The following is a 16847-nucleotide window of genomic DNA, read 5'->3' as shown; positions in this document are numbered from 1 at the left end:
CAGTCTTACACACTGATTTTGGATACTTTTATGCTGCTTTAGTCCTGGTGCAAAAATTCAATTTAAGCAGTTCAGCTTAGTTTGAATAAATATAGTGTATTTTTGAGCACATAAACATATTATAAATAGTGCTGTCAATCAATGTTAACATGTTAAAGTTGAAATACTTTATTTTATTTAATATAATATAGCCCTATTATGTGTTTATGTGTTTATGTGTTTCTTATTTATTTATCTTCAGTGTTGCAATGTTAATTATCATAATTTTAAACAGAATTCACTTATTCAAACATTCCAAAAAGCTCAGTTTTAAAAGCTCAGAAAACTTTTAACGCACAAAAAAAAAAAAAACAATATATCGGGTTTAAATCAGGCTCGGGCTCATAATCACAGTTTTTTGGCCGGGTCTGGCTCGGGCAGAATGTGCACATGCTCGGGCCGGATCGGGCTGGATATTTTGGGCCTGATCTAAGTCAACATGATTAGAAGCAAACAAAAGCTTAACATCTGCTGTCGCCCAAACCGAGCACCTTAACAAAAAAAGCGTCAAATTAAATTTTCTTAACACACAGATCCCCCTCCTTCCCCCCCCTCAACTTAATACAAGTGATTAAATCATTTTTAACCCCCCCCCCTCAGCCCTAATTTCACCCGATACAGGGGCTGCGCTCCGAGCCGGGGCGTGCTCGCTATTGATCGTCGGTCTGAGCAGATTACCCTAATAGCTGGATTACCACCCACATGTTGGCCACTCGTGGCCCGAGCTGCTCGGCGGTGGTGCCAGCCCGGCGTCAAATGACCAGAGAGAGGAACAGTACGCTCAGAACACTCTGTTCAAGCAGTGATGTGGGTTTATACTGGAGAACTGAAGAGAATAAAGCAAGTGTGAAGAGCTTGGAGTGAATTATAAGAAGATTTAACATCATTATCAGCCTATTATCTTATTAAAAACCATTATTAAAACAGTAATATATTAGCTTTAACCAAAAAAAGACACTACAAAAGGGTTATCAATAGTGTAGTTTGCCTTAAAGACCCTTAGAGAGTCAAATAATGCAAAATATAATGGCCATTGGCTTGCCTTTTAAGGAATAAACTATTTTAACATGTACTTTTTTTAATAACTATACATTTACCGCAACAGTGCTATTCTAACCGTTAATTTATTTTAGCAGTGCTGCTGTTTTTTTTTTTCTCACACATTTAGCAAGCTGGTACCTACCTCAGCAGCGCAATTTCAGTCAAGGATTTACCTCTTCTAATCATACATTTACTTTAGTATTGCAATTTTTGTCATGCATTCAGGTGCTATTCTAATCATACATTTACATTAGCAGTGCATTTTAGTTATACATTCGCTTCAGTAGTGCTCTTCTAATCCTACATTTTACTTTAGCAGCGCAATTTTAGACATAAATTTATCACAGTATGGCTATTTTAAGCTTGCATTTACTTCAGTAGTGCAATGGTAGTCATAAATTTACCACAGTATTGCTATTCTAATCATACATTTACTTCAGCAGTGCAGTTTTAGTCATACATTAACCGCAGTAGTGGTATTTTAATCATACAGTTTTTCCTAAAAGTGTGACTTTACTACCGCTAAATAAGACCCAGAGCTAAAAAGGATCTTATATCAGCAGATCGCACATATTTTTTAGAAATGTGTATATATAACTCATTATAGCCTTGTTTATTATGCATTATGAATTGTGAACATAATGCTTCAAAAGCTATGTTTATAACATCTGGTGGAGGAGACCATGATGCCAAGATGCATAAAAAAATGTGATTAAAAACCAACCAGGGTTATTCCACCAAATATTAGATTCTGAACTCTTTAAACTTTATTTGAGGTTTGAAAGTTGTTATTTTAGCCATTTCTCATTTTCTGTAAATAAATGCTCTAAATGAGAATATTTTTATTTTTAATTTGGGAGAAATGTTGTCTGTAGTTTATAGAATAAAACAACAATGTTCATTTTACTCAAACATAAACCTATAAATAGTAAAATCAGAGAAACTGATTCAGAAACTGAAGTGCTCTCTTCATTTTTTTTCCAGAGCCGTATATTTTCTGCAACAAACTGTTGTGGATTCGTGTTTGTAGAGCAGCGGCTGGTGAACGAGGCGTTATTACAGTTGGCTTTGTGTCGTGAGTGGAGATGACATACAGCGAACTCTTTATCACACACAAAGTTATTCAAATGACTCTCAAACTGACACACTGGCCCTATCACTGACATGATGACTCAGTCTCTCTCTCTCTCTCTCTCTCTCTCTCTCTTTATCTCTCTCTCTATCTCTCTCTCTCTCTCTCTCTCTCTCTCTCTCTCCGCCCCTCCCTCTTTCTCAGTGCAGGTTCTGAAAGCTCTACACTTTCGTTTAATTTCATAAACAGCCACATAACGCTTACATAACGACAAATATAATCAACAGCTGGGTCACCAAAACTGTGCAACGCTCACCTTGACACATAAAGCTGGGTATCTGTGTGTGTATCTGTGTGTGTGTGTTTGTGTGTTGTGTGTGAATGAACAGTGATAGTAATAACCGCTAAACAGGCCTAAATTGCTTGAGGACAACAATAGCATTAAAATATTAAAGTTGCCAGTGCAAGCCCTTTTTTCGGAGCGTCCAGATGGGGGTGAGGGGGCTGAAAGTGCTTTATTCTATTCAGCCAGTGAAAAAAAAAGGAATTCCAGTAATCTGCTGCTGATCCCTCACAATGGCACCCTTGTGCCTTTTGTTTTGGTCAGCCACCACTACTACACCACTACATCCATTCTTAATGACGCACCAGCGGTGCTGATAATAATAATAATGGTCTCCTCCCAAGAAAACCAAGCTGGAGAGGAGAAGTTAGAGTTAGTAGCTGGTTAGATGGACTATGGTCTGTCCATAGACACTGCACTTACCACTTAAAAATGATGAGTTTCTTTGATTTTACCAAATTAAAAAAAAACTCTGGAATATAATCAAGAGGAAGATGGATGATCACAAACCATCAAACCACCAAACTGAACTGCTTGAATTTTTGCACCAGGAGTAAAGCAGCATAAAGTTATCCAAAAGCAGTGTGTAAGACTGGTGGAGGAGAACATGATGCCAAGATGCATGAAAAAAAAAACTGTGATTAAAAAACAACCAGGGTTATTCCACCAAATATTTTTGCATTATTTGAGGTCTGAAAGCTCTGCATCTTTTTTGTTATTTCAGTCATTTCTCATTTTCTGTAAATAAATGCTCTAAATGAGAATATTTTTATTTGTAATTTGGGAGAAATGTTGTCTGTAGTTTATAGAATAAAACAACAATGTTCATTTTACTCAAACATAAACCTATAAATAGCAAAATCAGAGAATCTGATTCCAGAGCAGTTTGTTTGTTCTGTACCTTTGTACTGTTCAGTCTGGTCCAATTCAATCTAAACTACCACGTCAGAAAGGTGCAGTGAAGCATGGTCCACACTAAAGGAGCTAAATTTGGATCAAACAAAGGCTTCAACTGAGCCATGGTCCAGTTTGTTTGCAGTGTGAACAGACTTTTCTTGATGATTTGGACCATTATTAAGCGACACTAGTAAGGAAGCCTACATTGAAGTGAGCAAGGGTGTTGACATGTTTACCTTCTAATGGGGAAGCTGAGGGAAAACGCCTAAGTAAACAAAACTGTAATTCTTAAATAAAACAATTTCTTGCAAGTTCAAATGGGATATGGATGTTAATCTACACAGATTTCTTTCCTGAAAACTGTTTATTTGGGTGAGTAAAGAGCTTCTGTTTATTTACAGTGAGCTGAGATTTCCAATATTTTTTGTCTAAGGTTGAGTTTTCAGCAAAGTTTCTCCAGCACTAAGGCTGGATGCAGCAGCATTAGCATAAGCTACTAAACGCTAGCTGCTAATAGACTTAGGAACCCTGAGTGTTCTGGTAACTATCCAGGGAGCTATCAGCTGTCGGTTTGTCCCGCGTAGCTTGTTTTAACACTGTAAACATGCAGAATACAGTCCAATATAGTGTTGCAGTTAGCAGCGAATGCTAATGCTGCTGCATCCAGCCTTAGTGCTGGAGAAAGTTCAGTGAAGTTGACCTGTATAATGCTGTACTTGAGTGGCTTCATTGGCTTATACGGTACATGAAGTTGGGATTGGGGCTATTGTCTCCCATGAACAATAGAAGAAGAAAATGAACCATCGTTTTTTGACGTAAGCATTAAAGCTTTAACGTTGACAGCCCTAATTAAAACACTAAAATTAATAATCTACTAAAATGTACACTAATCTGCATTATTTAAGGTGCAATAACAAAGCCCTCAGACCCTTACCTGGCGAACGAGCTCAACCACCGTATGCACAGCCCTATATCTTCTATATCATCACGTGCTACATCTTCATTTCTCCACCCAGCTGTGAATCAGTGGTCTATAGGTGCTGATAATATGTTCTTATTCTCTGTAGGCTCAGTCGTGCCTGACCCAGATCTGGGTTGTAGACAGCTGTCTAAACTCTCCCTGGTGAATTGCAGCACTGCGGAGTAAAACACAGCACTGTGTGTTTTTCAGCTCGCAGCATTCCCCTCAACGCAGATGGAAGCTCCAGCTCTCCTCGGCTCCAATCTGAAGGTCATACGGCTTCCTGTAACTTCACAGTTAATCACACAGACAGCCCTGAACGCCACTCCGCTACTGCTATCAGCGCCTGAGCTTCCTCTTCAGATTAAAACCAGAGATGGCTGAGCCCTGAGACACTCTAGTGACGTTTGTTCATTAAAAAAGCGACTAGCAATTGTGTTCATGTAGCTTTTCATCAGCTGCCGGAGCCCTGAGAGAGCACAGTTGTCTCTCTTTTGCTCTGTATGGGTGGGAACAGTAGATGGCGCTCTTCTTTCCCTTCATCACTCCTCCTAGGGTGATGTGGATCAGCACAAGGCTCTGTGAGCTGTCTGTGAGCTGGTGTATCAGAACCGAGTCGCTGCGCTTTCCTATGAGCGTTAGCACTGTGATGCTGCTCGCCAAAAACTGTTCAAAAAGAGTTCAAAAAGAGGCGGAGTCTGACTTCACATGTGTCGGAGGAGGCGTGTGCTAGTCTTCTTAACCCTCCTGATGTTACTGGGGTATCACTAGTGATAGTGATACTCTAATAGTGATTAGAGTCCTAATAAGTGGGTTGGCTAATTGGCTAAGTAAATTGGGGAGAAAATTAGGCAAAAATTTGAAATAAAACTATTTATTTTAAAGTAACTCTGCCAAAGTGTCTCTTTTAAGGTCACAAGCCTGGATAAAAGAGGAGTGTTGGAAGTAGAATAGCTTTGCTAACATTTAACAACACGGCAAAAAAAAAGATTTATGTAGTTTACGTAAAAATGTAAAGATTTACAGACTTCATAGAAGTCGTGAAGTTATTTTGAGAAAAGACTGTCTATTTTAAAGGCAACAGAGGAGTTGTTCATTTGTAGTTTTAATCAATTTACTGTGTTTTTACTCACTTTTCTGTTCTCTCCCACAATGTGGTTCCTTTACAGCTTCAAAAACGTATATTATGCAAATTAGGCAATGGCGTAATTTCGCGACATTGTAGATTCTCACTGAAGCATCAAAACTATGAATGAACACATGTGGAGTTTTATGTACTTAATAAAAAATGAGCTGAACCTCCACAGTCACCAGACCTGAACCCAATCCAGATGGTTTGGGGTGAGCTGGAGCACAGAGTGAAGAAGGCAAAGGAGCAACAAGTGCTAATAAACACCTCTGGGAACTCCTTCCTTCCTTCAAGACTGTAGGAAAACTTTTCATTAATTTCAGGTGGCCACCTCTTTGAGAGAAGCTCATTGAGAGAATGATGCCAAGAGTGTGCAAAGCAGCAATCAGAGCAAAGGGGGGCTATTTTCTATTTTGAAGAAACTAGAATATATATATATTTTTTGTTAAGTACATAAAACTCCACATGTGTTCATTCATAGTTTTGATGCTTCAGTGAGAATCTACAATGTAAATATCAGTCATGAAAAAATAAAGAAAACGCACTGAAAAAGAGAAGGTGTGTCCAAACTTTTGGCCTGTACTGTATATAGCAAAAAATATCATTATATTATTTTAGGGCCATATCGCCCACCCCTAGCCAATAGCTACTTTCATTTCTGAGGAGTTGAAAGCACTCCTACTACTACTATGTGCTTCACATGGTAAAGAGAAGTCCAGCTCTGATCAGGATTGGCTGAAGGTGTGCGGTGGGCGGAGAAACCACAGTCAGCTGCCGTAAACAGAGTCTGGGGCACGCTGGTGAACAGCAGCTGTAAATAAAAGGGAAGTGGACCTGAACCAGAGAGCAGCTCCATGCAAATAGCCCAACTGCTGTGTGTAATTTAGGAAGCTACATGAAAAAAGGGGGTTAAGGGTTTGGTCTTGTTAGACTAGACAACAAAGAGTAGGAACTATGTAAACACTGCTGTCGTTTCATTGGGGGATGGAGGGGGAGGGGGCTCGGCCTCTCACTTTTTACTTTTTTTTTTTATTTGATTCATATCCTGGTATCCTGTTACAGGTTTGAGGAACACTTTATTATCAGCATTTTAATCACATTCTTCATTTATAGATTACTGTATTTAGATTTAGATCAATTTAAATCAATACGTTTAGTCTTTTAAGTAGGTATTAAGGAGCAGTAAAGTCACTCCACTGAAGTACAGTGCTATAAGCGTGAGTTTTTAGTTCTAGTTTAGTTCAGTTAAATTTCTCCAGCACCAAGACGGAAGCAGTATTAGCATTAGCCGCTAACTGCAGCACTAGCTCTTTCGCCATTCAGTATACTGGTGGGTATATTGGACTGAATCCTGGAATTCATGTCTGGATGAAACGTTAGCTAATAGTGTCCTGGCTTACCGGAACACTCAGAATTCCTTGGGTGGCATTTACTAGCGCTTAGCGCTCTTGCTAACTGCGGTTGCTAACTGTGCTGTTGAAAATACTGAAAAAATACTGAAAAGCTTATTGTAAATAAACGGAAGCACCTTACTCACTTAAATAAACAGTTTTCAGGAGAGAAATCTGTGTAGATTAACATCCAGTGCTTAACTGACTTTGAACGAAAATCCTTTTTTTAAATTACAGTTTTGTTTACATAGGTGCTCCCCCAGTACACCCTTGTTCCTTACTATTGTCACTTAAAAAAGTTCCTTACTATTGTCGCTTATAAAAAAGGGTGAATTTCCAGTGAAGTTTCTGCAGCACATTAGCATTAGCTGCTAATTGCAGTGGTAGCGGAACGTAAATATTAGCCACCTGATATTGCTAGACTACTGAACCAAGGGTGTTATCAGTGCTGCGATTAGCTGCTAATGCTAATGCTGCTGCACCCAGCCTTAGTGCTGGAGAAACTTCACTGAAAACTCACCTGTATAAAGCTGTACTACAGCAGAGTGGCTTTACTGCTCCTTAATACCTGACTGGTAGAATTCATACATAAGGTGTACTATTGATTTTTGGGAAAATTAAAGGATTTTAAGTGCACCTTATAGTGCAAAAAATAACACCTTTGTCTAACAGCACTCTGAACATACTGATCCACACGCTAATCACTAAATAAACTACATCTGAGGCCAAAAACTCAACTCGACAAGATATATATATATATATATATATATATATATGTATATGATGTCTATGATGTATTTTTTTAAAGCACTAAACACTACTTAAAACAGCTTATTCCCATCCCTAAGACCATGCAACCATCATTTCTGACTTACTGACATCATTTCACTTCAAACCACATTGAATAACACATTACTTATAATTTAATAGCTTAATTATTATGTAACAAACAAAAAAACAATCAAACAAAAAACAGGGAAATCTGCTGTTCTTCCAGAAGTTCAGCTTTAACAGCTTTAATAAACCTCTTTTTCACCACAAACACACATTTCACACGCTTGTAGCTCCAGCTCAAAAAAATGATGCTTGTTCAAAAACAGGAGCCCCTCATCACAAAGAGACCTGCATTAAGTCTGTGTGCTGACGCCATCACCCCGGCTCCCTGCTCACGCTCCCCTGAGCCCTGATCCAAGCAACTTCAGCCCCATGATGCAACCCAATCAAGTCCCCACCACCACCAGCAACACCACCACCACCACCAACAGCACCACCAGCACCCGTCAGTGCGCGCTGTTCATCACCTTTTATCTGTAAGAGCTCAAGCTGCCTTTCTAGGTGTTGGTAGAGCAGAGCATCATGGGAATGATGAAAACATACCTAAGGATCTGATACACAGGTGCATCTAAAAAACATTTGAATATCTTTGAAAAGTTACTTTATTTCAGTAATTTAGCTGAAAATGTGAAACTCATATATTATATATTATATAGATGTAATAAACACAGCGTGATCTATTTTAAGCCTTTATTTCTTTTATTGTTGATGATTATGACGTTACAGTCAATAAAAAAAATTGGAATATTATATAAGACCAATTGGTACTTCTGTCAGTAGTCCTGCTGGAAAATGAAATCTGCATCTTCATTAAAAAGTTGTTCTCAGCAGAGGGAAGCATGAAGTGCTGTAAGATTTTGATGACTTGATAATACAACACAGTCGACCAACACCAGCAGATGACAGACATGTCTCTCCAAACAAACCATCACTGATCTTTAGTAAATTTAGCAAATTTTTAATTTGGAAATCGAGGGACCAAGAGTCTGGAACAAGAAATCTTACAGCACTTACTACAGCTTCCCTCTGCTAGAAAAAACTTTTACGGAGATGCAGATTTCATTTTCCAGCAGGACTTGGCACACTGCCCACTCTTCCCACCCTGTACCACTTGTACAAAAGTACCAATTGGTCTTTCCATTTTTATGGGGGGACTTTTCGTGGGCTGTAAGCTTCATAATCATCAACGATAAAAGAAATAAACACTTAAACACTTAAAATAGATCACTCTGTGTGTAATACTACATCTATATAATATGTGTGTTTCACAATTTGAACTGAAATACTGAAATAAAGTGACTTTTTAATGATATTCTGATTATATTTTTTTGAAATGCACCTGTAGCATCAAAAATCTATTGAAAAAGACAGAAAGGAAGGAGAATATAGCTTTTTTTTAGTCACTGAAAGGATAAAAAAGGAAGGGGAGTGCTGTTAGAGAGCATTAACACTGAAGTGTATGTAGCAAGTGTGAGAGATTGAGTTTCACCGTAGGCTGTGTGTGTGTGTGTGTGTGTAGTCTTTCCGACCGTGGGCGTTCAGTCTTTAGGTGGCCTGGCCTGTTCAAAGATAAAGGATCAGGGCTTATGGAGGAGTTGTGTGCATTCTTTTTTTTTTTTTTTTTTTTTTTTAAAGAAGCTCTCCCCTCTTTTTTTTATTCCTCCTTTTTTTTTACATTTTTTCTTAGTCCTTCTTGCTCTTTATGCTCTTTCTGCTCTTTCCTGTCTGTGCAATGTTGTTATAATAAGGGGTATTCCTTGAGTTTTCTCTTCTTTAGCTTAAAGAAAACACCTCACATCTTCTTCTTCTTCCTCAGCTCTCTGTGTAAAAGCTGTAGAGCTTTTAGCTTTTCCTGCGTCGCTAATGGTAAATGCGAGCTGACAGGCGGCTGGGCTCAGGGAGAGGGAGGAAAAGAAATGAACAAAAACAAAAAAAAAACAAAAAAAAGAAAAAGTAAGGAGCGAAGCCCCGCCCTGGAACTGTAACAGACTGCAAAGTAGCCCGACGGTGGCTTAGATTTATCAGCTTCGGCCATCAACAGGCCCCTGATCTCTACCGGGCTACTAAACAAACAAAAGACATTTGCTGCTTTTTTCTCAGACATTCTCAGAAATGGTCTGTAATGGACGTGGGGGATTAAAAAAAAAGACAATGTGCATTGTTGCGCTTGCACAACCTGACCTAACATTTCCTATGACCCTGTTTTCTTGATATCTTGATTAAATGCTCTTACCTCCAACAGCTGACCTTCCTTCCTTCCTTTACCTCACAGCAAAAAAATATAAATGAATGAATAAAAGAAAAAACTGTAAACAATGCTATTTTTTATGTTAATGTTACATCAATGTGCTAATTCTTGATCAACAAGTTAAGTTATATTAAATTAAGCCACCTATTTATTTTATAGCTTGTTGTTTTGTAATGTGAACGTGTAAAAATAGTGCAAAAAGCACATTTCAATTTCTCTCTTGTTTTTAGAGGGAAGTAAACTGTTGGTTATTGTATTGTTGGATGCATTGTTTTTGTCCTTTTCTGTACATTCATTCGAATCAATGTCATTATCCTTTTGGAATAAAAAAAATATGATATTCATTTTTGCAAATGGAAAAATGTTTGATTTTTTTCAAAGAAAAGTATAGCTTAACGTCGCTAGTTGAGTTAACTATGTGCTCGCTCTTGATCAACAAGTTTAATTAAGACATCTATTTATTGTTAGTGTTTTGTTTTGTAATGTGGATGTGTTAAAATAGTGCAAAAAAAGCATTTCCATAGCATTTCTCAATAGAGTTAAAAAAAACCCTTTGCAAACTTTTTTTTAGTGTTTCTTATATGAGGGGTTTTAGACAAAAATCTCTAAAACCCTAAAATGTTTGATTGTGTCGATGAAAAGTATGGTTTAACCTAAGTATCATGTTTTTTGTGTGTGTGTGTGTTTGTTGCCTTAATGCAGCCCTTCGTTGTTAGTTAGCTTCTTAGCTAGTTTTACATTTATCCTCTTTTTTGTTTATTTTTTTTATTATTTTTTGTAAAGTTTTACACATTACAAAGAAAAAAAAACAGAATTAAAGCTAATAAATAATTGAACACTAATAAAGCACAGCAGCACAGATCTAGTATTAGCTCTGATCAGTCCACACAGTGCAATAGCTAGCTAACAATGTTATTAAAACAACATAAAAGCTGGTCCCAGGTCAGCAGCTACTGTATAACCTACTAGCAGCGTTAACAACTAGCCTAAAGTTGTTAGGCAAGGTTCTGAACAAAACAGCGTATTATGTATGTTAGCAGAAACAGCAAATGCTCATAAAGGGCACTCATTAGGATTAATGGGACATTTCCTCTCACAATGAAACACACAAATACACACACACACACACACACACACACAGAGTCTACTAATCCTCATCCTCTACAGCAGTGGTTCACAAACTGTGTGGAAGCACTAGTGCACCAATAGTGAACAAAACAAAGCATTTCAGGGTGGTGCACACCAGATGACCTCCACAGAAATATACAAAAATTAAAACGCTTTTACCTCTAATTTTCGCAACATCAGGTTTGTAAATTTATTTACAGCTTTATAGGCCCTACAATTGAACCCTGTGGTTCAACTCCACCATTCACAGCAACAACAATAGCTCTTGTACTAGTAATAAAAGCAAAGCAATTAGCCTATGGTTTGAGTTATTCCATATAGACTCTATAGTTCAAGCTTTCCCACATGTATCAGTAGAGAACTCTGCATTATTTACTGTATATTGCAATAAACTATACACAATAATCGATCAACAATCCTCAGATTGCTGCTTGCAATGGTGCAAAGTGGGTATAAAGCCCATCATACTCAAGCTCCATCCAGTAGGTGGTCCTCAAACGTTTGGTTCATTGCTTTAAAAGTTTGAGAACCACTGAACCACTTTACACGAAGCCAGAAGCTCCTGAAGCTCCAGATAGATCTTCAGATCAGATCTCCAGCGTGGACTTTTTTTTTTTTTTTATGTGAAAGATCCCAATCGATAAAGAGCCAGAAAGGCATGAAGGCACGCAGAGGCAGAAAACAAACAAAAAAACTTCCAAAAATAGCTCCTCAGGAAACTGAGGAGGTTACGACAGAGACACTACAGGCGACAACGCGGGCTTTGTGATCTGGCATTCCCTCAAAAACACCCTTTAAATAAGTTTGCATGCTGGATAAACCTTCTCGCGGGTCTCGAGCGCCTTCTTACCTTCGATTATCGCTCCGATCGTGCGCGAGGCTCGTTAAAGATAGAGGATCAACAACCGTACGTTTCCATCAGCGGTCGGTTGTAGCCTAGTGCTTCTGTTTCTGCTGCTGCTGCTTCCTAAAGAGGCTAACCTAGAACAGTCACCAATCCCCCACCTTCCTCCTCCCTCCTTCCTTCTCCTCCTCTATAGCTTAGCTTATCTCCCTAACCTTCCTTCATACTTCATACTCTCTTTTATTCCCTCCTTTATTCTCTCCTCTATTTCTTTTACTTCTCCTTCTTCTCCTCTCAAAAGTATAGAGCTCGAGAGCTGTAAGCAATGATGTTCTGTAGAAGAATACAGGAGAAATGGAGATTATAGATAGATAGATAGATAGATAGATAGATAGATAGATAGATAGATAGATAGATAGATAGATAGATAGATAGATAGATAGATAAACAGACAGAGCTAACCCTACTGAACCCAGCAGACATATCTCTCCGAATCTGCCCCGAAAAAAGTACATAAAAATAAACTAAAAACAAACAAACGAACAAAGAAGTACACGAAGGTGAAACTTACCTCGCGCCGCGAGAATGACGTCATGAAGTTGCGAGAGGTGTTACAGATAAAAGAGGAGGCAGCGAGCGAGCGCGCGAGCCTGACAACAAACGCAAGGTGACACTCCGTGTGTATGTGTGCGTGTGGAGGGGGGGGGGGGGTGGAGCGGAGGAGGAGGAGGATGAAAGGGAGGGAGGAGGGATAGTGAGTGAGAGAGAGACAGAGAGAGAGAGAGGAAGGGATAGAGAGGGAAGGAGGGAGGAGGGGGGGGGGGGTGTTTTAATAGGGAAATGACAACAAGCCAAACAGCTTCCCTATATAACAAACATATAATCTCCAAAAATAAAAAAAACAACTCCACAACAACAAGAACAAGCAAAGAGAAAGAGAACAAAAATAAAGAAAAGAAAGAGAAAGAAAGAAAAAGAGGAAGAGAAGGACCGGATGGGGCGGCGGGATGGAGTGGAGTTGTCCGCGGGAGAGGGAGCTCCGGGACCCGGGCGGGGATCGCAGCTATCCGCGCTGAGAGCAGCGACACCTGGAGCGGGGACGGTTCCTCCCGCGCGCCGCTGCACGAGCCGCTGCCGCTGCTGCTGCTATTGTGTGCTCAGCACAAAGTTGTGATGCGGAAAAAAGTGTGTGTATGTGTGTGTGTGTGTGTGTGAGAGAGAGAGACAGAAAGAGAGACGTGTGTAGATGGAGGAGAGAGAGCAGCGTGTGCAACTTTTAAGCAAACAGACAGACAGATAGAAAGAGAGATAGACAATAAAAGAAACTCAGGATTACATCATCTATCTATCTATCTATCTATCTATCTATCTATCTATATATCTATCTATCTATCTATCTATCAAGTAGAACATTTCAACTGGAATGTCCCCAAAAGTCAGATTTCCTGCTTGCTAAAATTTGGGAGGACTGTACATTGACACATTGGGATCAATTTGTGGTCATGCAGCTTGCCATAAGCTGCCGGAGCCCCGAGAGAGCATAATTGACCTTGCTCTGTGGCGGAGTCTGACTTCACATGTGTCGGAGGAGGTGTGTGCTAGTCTTCATCCTCCTGGTGTTGGGGCGTCACTAGTGATAGGGGGATATACAGCTGTATATGAGTAGCAGCTGACTGGGGTAGCCGCTAATGCTAATTCTAATGCTTATGCTGCTGCACCCAGCCTTAGTGGAAATCTGGAAATCTATGCTTTCTGTAAATAAACAGTGCTTATAAAGTGCTTTACTCACCTAAATAAACAGTTGTCGGGAGAAATTTGTGTAGAAAAACATCCAGTGCTTGTTTAACTTTTTAAAGAATTACAGTTTGGTTAACTTAGTTTTGTTAAGTTTAGCTTAGCTGCTGAATTAGAAGGAACACATGGCGACACCCCTGTTCCTTACTAGTGTTGCATAAAATGCACATTATAACAGTAAAATGCGCACCTTATACAGTATATATGAAAATAGACCAGAAAATAGACGTTCATTGATAGTTTACTGATAGATATGTTTCTAAATTTCTAAATGATTATATTATAAACTTCCACCAGCAGCTGCTGCACCTTCTATTCGCTGAGCCTCGTCCAGAACATCTCTGCTGGTGGAAAGTCCAGTGGCTCCTCAGGTTGTGTTCTAAATTACAGGAGCGATTTGATCCGTCTCAGGAGCATCGTTATCGAGTCTTGGCCGGGGCGGTGACAGCTGTCGCTGTGGCGGCTGAGGCTGCACCTCGCCTCGCCCTGACATTAAACAATACTCCAGCGTGGGCCATGTGTCTGAAGAGGAATGCAACCTGACTCCCCGGTCTCCACTTACCTCACCGACACTCAACTCCACGCCATCATTACCCCCCCCCTCCATGATTAGCCACTGCAGCACACTGTACTGCTGTACCGTGTTCCTAACATTAGTGATTAATCACCCCATCTGAACAATGATCCGTCTGCTCATCACAACGCCTTATGGTTGGGTTTGTCTGGATTATAAGACGGATTTTTATACTTAAATTCTTATAAATCTTCTTTTCTTATAAAGCTCCTGTTCCCTAAGCCTTAGGGGTGAAACGATTTAAAAAAATGAATCGACTCATTTTCTGTGCCTCGAGGAATCGTTTAAGTCATTTTAAAACGCAGAGTAGCGTAAAACCAAAATAAACAACAAAAAGACAACATTTTAAATACTTTTGTCCTCACAATTATTCCACAGGTCTTGATGTATTTTGGAGAACATCCCCTGTTCAAGAAGAAGAATCCACTGACTTCCAACTATCCAACACTGGCAGAATTGGCAACGTCTCTGCTATTGAGAAAAAAAGATGTACAACATAAAGCCAACATTTTTGCCTTTATTATTAATTATTTCCATATATTTAATACGTACAAAAAATAATTGAACTTAATTATTACTTGCAGTATTTATGTCTATTTGTGTTTGCAATTTTAAAATGTATGTTGTGAATTATTATTATTATTATTATTATTATTATTATTATTATTATTATTATTATTATTAGGTGAATTTTTTTGTTTTTTCTTGAGTAATTTCGATTAATCAAATATTTTTCAGTAGAGTACTCGATTACTAAAATAATCAATAGCTGCAGCCCTAGTAAGTCAATAAGGGTTCTCATTGAGGAGGAATGCGGACTGGAGAAAATGTGGTTCTTCATACAGTATCTAGCACTGATTAGCTTCTTCTTCTTCTTCTTCGTCTTCTTGGTGGCTTGTTTTTTTGTTTTGTTTTTTTAAAGTACACAGGAGTCTGAACATGAGGTAGATTGATGTTTTTGTGATTTTTTTTTCGGTGGGGGAGGGGTAGATCTGAACCCTTCCACCCCTCCCTCTCTTCCTCATAAGAACGAACCAACACACAAAAGCTCAGACAAGTGTGTGTGTGTGTGTGTGCCTCTAGTGTGGGCACAGGAGGGCCCTGATGAGTACAAATGATTGCAGTAGACTCCTCTAGGGAACACTACTGTGTGCTTTCTTTGCAAAGAACTTTATTTATAGAACTTAGTTTAGAATTTATTTTGTTATATAAGTGAGGTACGAGTTAATCTTCAATGTATGTATTAGTGTATAGCATTTGTTTGAAGTTTAAAGGCATTTTCACACCTGTAGTTGTGAAAGTTTCTATGATCTGTAACCAAAGTTGCGCAGCTGCGAGCAGTGAATGCAGCACAGGCCAAGCTCAGTGTGTAAACAGCATGGAGCAGCAGCAGAGACAGCGTTTGTTCATAGCTGGGGTAATTAGCACTATCTGGCACATATATATCAGATTAAACTGCGCTTTATCAGCAGTTTAGCTTAAAGACTGAGACCACCTCCACTTATGTTACCTAAATTAATTCTTAGATCTTAGATTCCTAGATTTGTTTATTCTTAAAATACACATTTTGGGGAAACACTAGCCATTTTTCATATTTTTGCTAATTCTATGCTAAAAACGTACTCCTGTTACTTTCATTCCTGTTACTTAAAACATAAAAAGTAACAAGAATGAGTTCCAGTAACAGGAGTGAGTTCCAGTAACAGAAATAAGAGCCAATAACAGGAGTGATTTTTTTGTCATAAATATCAATGATTTGAACATGCAGTCTATAACCATTTCTTTAAAATAAAGACTTTCTTGAGGGAAAATCAAATAAATGAGTGAACTTGCCTTTAAACATGCTTTTTAAAATGAGTTTTACATGAGTTTTGTAAACATTTTCAATTAGAAACATGATTTAAATAGTTAAATACATTATTATTATTATTAGATTCAGAGTTTAAAAAAGGATAAAACATAATGGTTATTTTGAAAGAGTTACAACAAGCAATGTATAAAATTGCCTATATACATATAAAAGTCTTTCCAGCTCTATAACTAGTATAACTGAAGCCTGTTTGAGCATCAGTAAGAAGGTAGTGTGTTTTATTCTGCTGCTCCTGGTTTGACTTTGGCCTCTTTCTTATGCTGATTTGGGGAAGAGTGGGGGAAGTATAGTCTGAGAATACTCCGCCTTCAGGTCAGAGTTCAGGGGCTCCACCGCTCTGAGTAACATGTTTTCCTCTTCACCTCCAAGTCTTCAGGGTTTCAGGACGCCAGGAGTAACAGTTCTCATTACTCTCAGACTTCGGTTTTGGCTTTTATGGAATGTAATGTGCAGGAAATGTTTTATCCAACTAAACCTGTAGCTTTGAGACGTCAAATTGCTCTTAAAAACCTATCTAGGTTATATTTAGACTATATTGTCGCTGTATCTCCATTTTTGTCCATATTTAGTTTAATACATAATTTGAACAGACAAACTGTCTTTTTTACAGTTTTTTAACTTTCTTAGTAACGGAAACTTTTTACATTGACTTCCATTAAAAGTTTACATGTTTTTTTCTCTC

The 16847-nt window shown here is 38.6% G+C and overlaps 1 protein-coding gene across 5 annotated transcripts in view; it reads right to left on the bottom strand.

Moving 5' to 3' along the window:
- The window catches only part of znf516 (zinc finger protein 516), a 67654-nt gene extending 55034 nt beyond the window's left edge, over positions 1-12620 (bottom strand). For 3 of the 5 annotated variants that reach the window (XM_022667361.2, XM_022667363.2, XM_022667364.2), the window contains exon 1: positions 11934-12068. The gene's annotated coding sequence lies outside the window, so the exon portion shown is untranslated. Of the gene's footprint in view, positions 1-11933; positions 12070-12498 lie in introns of those variants that run through there. The other 2 variants (XM_022667362.2, XM_049475715.1) reach the window with 2 other exon arrangements.
- Between the last annotated feature and the right edge of the window lie 4227 nt (positions 12621-16847).

This window comes from Astyanax mexicanus, chromosome 3 (assembly GCF_023375975.1).
Source record: "Astyanax mexicanus isolate ESR-SI-001 chromosome 3, AstMex3_surface, whole genome shotgun sequence".
Classification (NCBI taxonomy): domain Eukaryota; kingdom Metazoa; phylum Chordata; class Actinopteri; order Characiformes; family Acestrorhamphidae; genus Astyanax; species Astyanax mexicanus.
This window is presented reverse-complemented; position numbering and strand designations above follow the sequence as displayed.